Source organism: Pinus tabuliformis, chromosome 8 (genome assembly GCF_031772625.1).
Source record: "Pinus tabuliformis cultivar Carrire ecotype Pingquan chromosome 8, CPIR1, whole genome shotgun sequence".
Lineage (NCBI taxonomy): Eukaryota > Viridiplantae > Streptophyta > Pinopsida > Pinales > Pinaceae > Pinus > Pinus tabuliformis.
The window spans coordinates 1884582123-1884588492 of NC_142294.1; positions in this window are offsets into that span (position 1 = coordinate 1884582123).

A 6370-nucleotide genomic window follows, 5' to 3' on the forward strand; every position below is an offset into this window, starting at 1 on the left:
GAAGGTAAACCTTTTCTGACCAAAGGCTCAATCTTGTTGAAAAATCTTTGAACAATGTTGTTGACATTACTGCACTTTTCTTGTAGCTGAAGGGTGAGATTTTTCTTAGTGATAATCTTCTTTACCTCTAATATTGTTGTAGTTCTATCACTTATCCTTAACTCCTCAAGCTCATAGTCATCCTTGGAATTCAGAAATTTGATTATATCAGAGGCAGTCTCTGGCATATCCTCCAGCTGCCTAGTTATGGATTCCACTACTTCCTAAGCTTTTTCCAAGAGATCTTTCTAATTGAATACTATCTTAATGGAGGGCCAAATCTCCTTGATTGCTTCTATGATTTCTTCCCACAGAATTCCTTTTGCTAAACCCAACTTGTTTCCTATGAAGGAATTTGTGAGTTCTTTCTTCAACACTTCCACTTGGCCTTTGAGTCTGTTTGTTTCAGTTGTGTGTGAACTTTCTGATATAGACTACATAAGCCATAATTCTTTGAGTTCATCCTTTAGTTTATTGATTTCTCTTATCTGAATAGATAGGTTCTGAAAAGCTTCAGTAAGTTGTTCAACTCCTTCTGTTGTACCTATTATTGATGTAGTGGCTTTGGTAGAAACTTTGGTGATGGGAACTACTACAAGAGAAACTACATCCATTGAAGTTTAAATGTTCATGATAGCTTCCTCCTTCTCCTTAACCAATTTCTACATCTGGTCTTCCATTTTTTTTATTTGCAAATTTTGTTCTATGATGAGCTTCATCATATTTGACTTTTGAGTCTTTGTCAACTCGTTTTCTTTAGCCATTGGATCCTCAGATGCTGGTAAATTCAGTTGTTTCTTTAATGCTGCAACCCCAGTGTTCTTTTTCTTAATGAGCTCCTCTGCAGCATTTACGTTTGAGGGATCATATCCCATCCTTAGCACTAGATTTTCCAAAGAATGAATCTTGGTATCCTTTGCTAATGAGGAGACCTTCTCCAACTTTAATTGTGAACGAATGTTGGCCAATGTAACCAACATTTTTGACAAACTCATAGCAATGTTTGTCAAGATTGAAGCAATCATTTGTCCATTCTATTTGTGCATATCAATTTGATCAATTGGATGCACATCCTGGACATTAAACTAAAAATAAGTATGTTTCTGGTATTGTGCTATAGTTCTGGGCTGAGGAACTTGGGCCTGCAAGAAAGCCATTTGCATCTTCCCCTTCTCAGAGTCGATGACTGAAAGAAGCCTGGCTTGAGAGTTGGAAGAATGCTTTCAGAATTGGGTGTAAGTATTTAACTTCAATTCTTCATTCTTTCTTTTGATTTCACTAAAGACATGGAAGATGTCTTCCTCTTTATTCTCTGGAATGCCTCCAACAATTTGGACTATCTACTGTTCATGAGAAGTGATAGTTTGAGTTGGAGATTGTATAGACTGTTCACCAGATTGTGAATCAATATTCATAGGGACCCTTTGTTTCTTTTTCCTGTGAAAGATTTTGAGGCTTTGGCTTGTTGCCTCTGCTGCAGGTGAAGATTGTTCCTCCCTCCCTCTCTTGGTTATCTTTTCTTGTGCAGTTGGAGTTTGCATATTTGATGTAGAGACTTCCTACTCCTCAGCCTCCTGTAGGGTATTCTCTGCCCATTCCAACTGATTCTTGAACTATTCTATCTCAGGCCTAGCTGTATGATGATATGGTGTGAACTTAATTTCCACCCTCAGTTTGGAGATGACTCCTAATGGGTCATATGACCAAGAGAAACTGAGAGCAAATTTCATTTCTTTTAACAACTTATCTGCTTCCTCCCCTGCTGCCCTGGTATTACAAATGAAGGAACCAACTTGAGCTTTGAGCTTAAATTGCGATTTATTTTTGGCAGCTACAAAATGTACTTCATATGCATTCAATATTTTCCTCAAGTACTCCAGTGCAAAGATTCTAACAGGGAGGTACTTTGGCAGTTTGTAGGGTGGGAGCTCACAGCCAAAAACCCTAATTTCTGTGTAGTTTTGATAGCAATACCAATCTCTTGTTGCAGCTTGATCTATGAACTGAAGTTGTTTGATAATCGCCTCATTGATCCTTGGTAATGGAGTGTTGCTCATAAGGCTTAGGGCTTGATGAATAACTAGCTCTAAGAACTGCTTGTATGTGAATTCTTCTTTCTCCTTCATCCCCATTGAAGTCCAAAAAATCACTGGCTGTTGTTGTCCTTCTTCATCAAGTTTCTGCCTAGGAAATGGGAATTTGTCTCCCTGAAAATATATAAAAAGATACACAAGTACTGAAACATACATGAATACTTCTTCAAAGTTAAATTTGAAAAACTACTCATGTATGGTTTCAACTATGAAATGAATGAAATCATAAATAACAGTAGGCTTAGAATTAGAGGAAAACATGGATAAGAAACCAAGGATGGCTTCATTGGCAGACTGATCAGAGTGATAACCATGCAAATAGGACAGGATAGTAGTAATATGCCTGGATCTATTAGGAAACATAGATGAATCATAAGGGGGATTTCTCTTTGGTAGAGGACTACCAATTGCTAAAAACAATTCCAAGGTCTAGGATCTCTTGGTAAAGTCCTGTTTGTTATAATCTTCTATCAAGTTTTCATGGGAAAAAGGATGAGTTGGTATAGTGGTAGGGGCTTGCAACATTTTCTCAATTAAATCAGCGTTAATGGGATAAAGGATTTCTCCAGTAGGTGTGATAATGGCTCTCTGGCTGGGATCATAGGATTCTTGGTATTTTCTCACAAACTCTGGAGCTCTGTGTATTTGTGGAAAAATATAGCAGGGTAATTGGGATTCCCAGAGCCCAATTTCATCACTCTGGTCAATTGGCTGCTCTCCCCACCAGCAATAAATTTCAAATAAATCAAATTGAGAAGAAGTCTCAATGATTTTGCAATCCTTGTCAACTAATGGAGTATGGTGGAAATCAATCTGTGGGTGAATTAGAGGATTTGAAACCTCTGCGATTGTTTTTCCCTTGGGAGGCATTTTGTCAAACGAAACTGCGGAATGTAAATGACAGAATGATAAAAGGAGTTACCAAAGTGGAGACAGGTAACTAACAAGTGGACCTGGAAGATGTGCTTGCGAACAGGACAAGTGGTTGTTAGAATGTTGGACAGTGGCTGAGATGTTGAGCAGGCGAGCTTGTAGAATAATCTTGGTCCCAGAAGTTAACTGTGTAACCTCTGAAATGTATGGCACAATGTTTGTAAAGAGAAAAATGGAGTGGGAGGGTGGTGCCAAACGTTTGAAAGTTCATTAATTATCCAATGGGTTAATTAACGGACATTTGGCTATAAATGCATGGGAGCGGAAATAAATGGGCAACGAATAGGCGGCAGATGATTGGATGAGAGATATGAAGTGGAACATGACATGGAGGTGACGTGGGGCAGCGGTAAATGGCTATGAAGGATACTGCGTTCGAGGGTAAGACGGAGTGGTTTTTGGTTTTGGGATTTTTGGTCCGGAAAGACTAAAAGGTGAGTTTTGTGGTTTATGTAGGCGGTATTAAAGACTACCCATTTCGGGCCTCACACTGTCGATAAACTTCAGATGGCGAATGAGGGTTGAAAGGGAGTGTGGGCCGTATGATTGCGGAGGAGTGTGCGGTATGAGAGGTGAGGTGGAGGGAGTTTAACATGTGAGCGGGGAATGAATGGTGGGGTTGCGATATGATAGGTGGATGCAATGGCTGTGGGTCCGGGTGATTTTAACGAATGAAGTGATAGGATATGAATGAAATAACATAAGGTTAAAACTTTGGTTATTCAAACTCCCATCATCAATATGTTTCCTCATGTTTTGATCTCTAGGAATTAACCATTTCATCATCTTAAACTTTCACATTTCTACCTACCCTTCTATTCCTAACATTTTTACTTATCCTTTCAGAGTGCATTTGAACTAGCAACCCAATATTTTCTTTTTATGAACAATATATTTCTATAAATTATTCCCTCCATTGGCTCAGATTAAACTGTTGAGCCAATTTATTTTCTACCTATGAGAATTAATTTAAAACAAATCCAATTATGATTCAATTATATAATTGGATAAAATAACCTAGTGTGGCACCTAAACAAACTGCACACAACTATTATTTTTCAAATTGAATTTAGAACAAAGTAGTGGCATTTAGATTTGCAACACTTTCAGAGTTGATTTCTTTTTCTTTTCTGTATAACCTAACATTTTATTTTGCCTTCGTTTTTTAGGGCATCTACCCTAACATTTTCTTTGATATGGACATATTTATCAAAATATTTTCCTAACATTTTTTATTCAATATTCTTCTTTTGTCCACATCTTGTCTTAACATTTTGTAAATATATTTTCATTTTTTGTCTAATTTATTCTAACTTATCAAAACCAAAAAAGATGCTACAACATTGGCTCCAACCGGGGACTGCTTTCTCTTGTAGAATGCAGAGAACCTGCAGATCTATGTGCCTTCTCCTCGGGTTATGGAGTCCTTTGTTGTAAAAAATCTCACTGACATCTTGAAAAGTAAAAAAAATCAGAGTTTTTACAATGAAATGTATTCCAACTTCTTAGTATTGAATGAAATATTTGAGAAACCTTCCATTTACAGGATAAGTGGAATATAGTCCCTTAAGATTTTGTAGCACAAATGTGTTGTTTCCTTTCACTTCAGCAATTGCTAAAGGACCAAACCATAGGTTATCAGACTTACCATGCTTTCCCTTTTCCTCCCTCCTAGAGTCCCATCTTAGAACTAGGTCACCTTCCCTAGAGTCCCTTTCCTTGGCTCTTCTATCAAATAGGCTTTTCATCTTATTCTGATATTTCTTCAATTTGTATTGAACTTCATCTTTGTTTTGATTTAGTTCAATAATATGATTTATCCTTCTTGAAAAATCATCAGGTTCCTCTGTTGAGTCATGCGAGAATTTTAAAACTGGGAAAGCCAAATTCATGGGAAAAATTGCATCTTTCCCATAAACTAACTGAAAAGGATATTTTCCAGTGGAGTTTTTTGGAGTTATTCTATTTGCCCATACTGCATAAATTAAATGAGAGTCCCAACTCCTTTTGTGATCTGCTAGGGTCTTTTTTATTAATTTCACCAGACTTTTATTTGAGGACTCTGCGAGGCCATTACCTTGATGGTAGTATGGAGTTGAATGATGTAACAGAATCTGATATTTCTGGCAAAACTCAATCATTTTAACACTAGAGAATGTTGTTGCATTATCTGTGACAATTTGAGTTGGGAACCAAACATAGATAAGATATTTTCTTCAATGAATTTAATTACTATTGAATCAGTAGAATTTCTTACTGGAATTGCCTCCACTCATTTAGTGAGGTAGTCTGCTGTAGTGAGGATCCATCTATGCTGATTGCTTGAAGTGGGATGGATTTCTCCAACAAAATATAATCCCCATTGAAGGAAAGGTGCTGAGATTACTAATGGTACTAGTGGAAGAGCTGCTAGTTTCTGGTTACCAGCAAACATTTGACAAGGAACACAACCTCTGACCTTTGCCCCTAGTTTCAAGAACAATGTTGGCCAATAAAATCCTCTCGTTAAAATCTTGTATGTTGTTGCTCTCCAAGAATAATGTCCTCCACAAAATCCTGTATGAAAGTAACCAATGATTCCTTCAGTTTCTGATTCTGTTACACATAATAACAAAATATTCAGTGGATATTTCTAGTACAAATTTGCATTTATGATGCAGTACTTGACTGCTTTAAATTTAAGAGTTTTACACTGGGCTTTGGAGAATGATGTCTGGCATTTAAAATGGAGCAGAAAATTTACAATGCCTTGATACCAATCTGACAATAGAAATTTGTCATCAATATGTAAAGGGTTGATCTGATCTGAAGGTAAAGGTTATTGTGGATTCTTTTCTTCAGGTTGAAGAGAAGGTTCTTGTGGATTCTCCCCTTCTACAAGGATAGAAGGTTCTTATGGATTCTTCCTTTGTAAAATTGGGAAATGTTCTTGTGGATTCTTCCCTTTTGAAATTAGGAAAGGTTCTTGTGGATTCTTCCCTTGTGGAAGGGCAGAAGGTTCTTCTGGATTTCTCCCTTGTACTTCTAAAATAGAATTGATTCCAAGCACTTTGCAATTGGATTTTGCTAGAAGCTTGGCTAGTCCTTGGCCTTTTACTAGCTTTGTAGTTTTGATAGTTAGATCAAACTCAAGTATTCGAGTGATCCACCTACCTCTTTTCCCATCAATGTGAGGTTGAGTTAAAACGATATTTATAGCACCATTAGGAACATAATCAGTAATAGGTGAATGTAGGACATACATCCTGAAAGATTTCAGGGCTTGAATGAGTGCATAGGATTGCTTCTTGATTATGTCATACTTA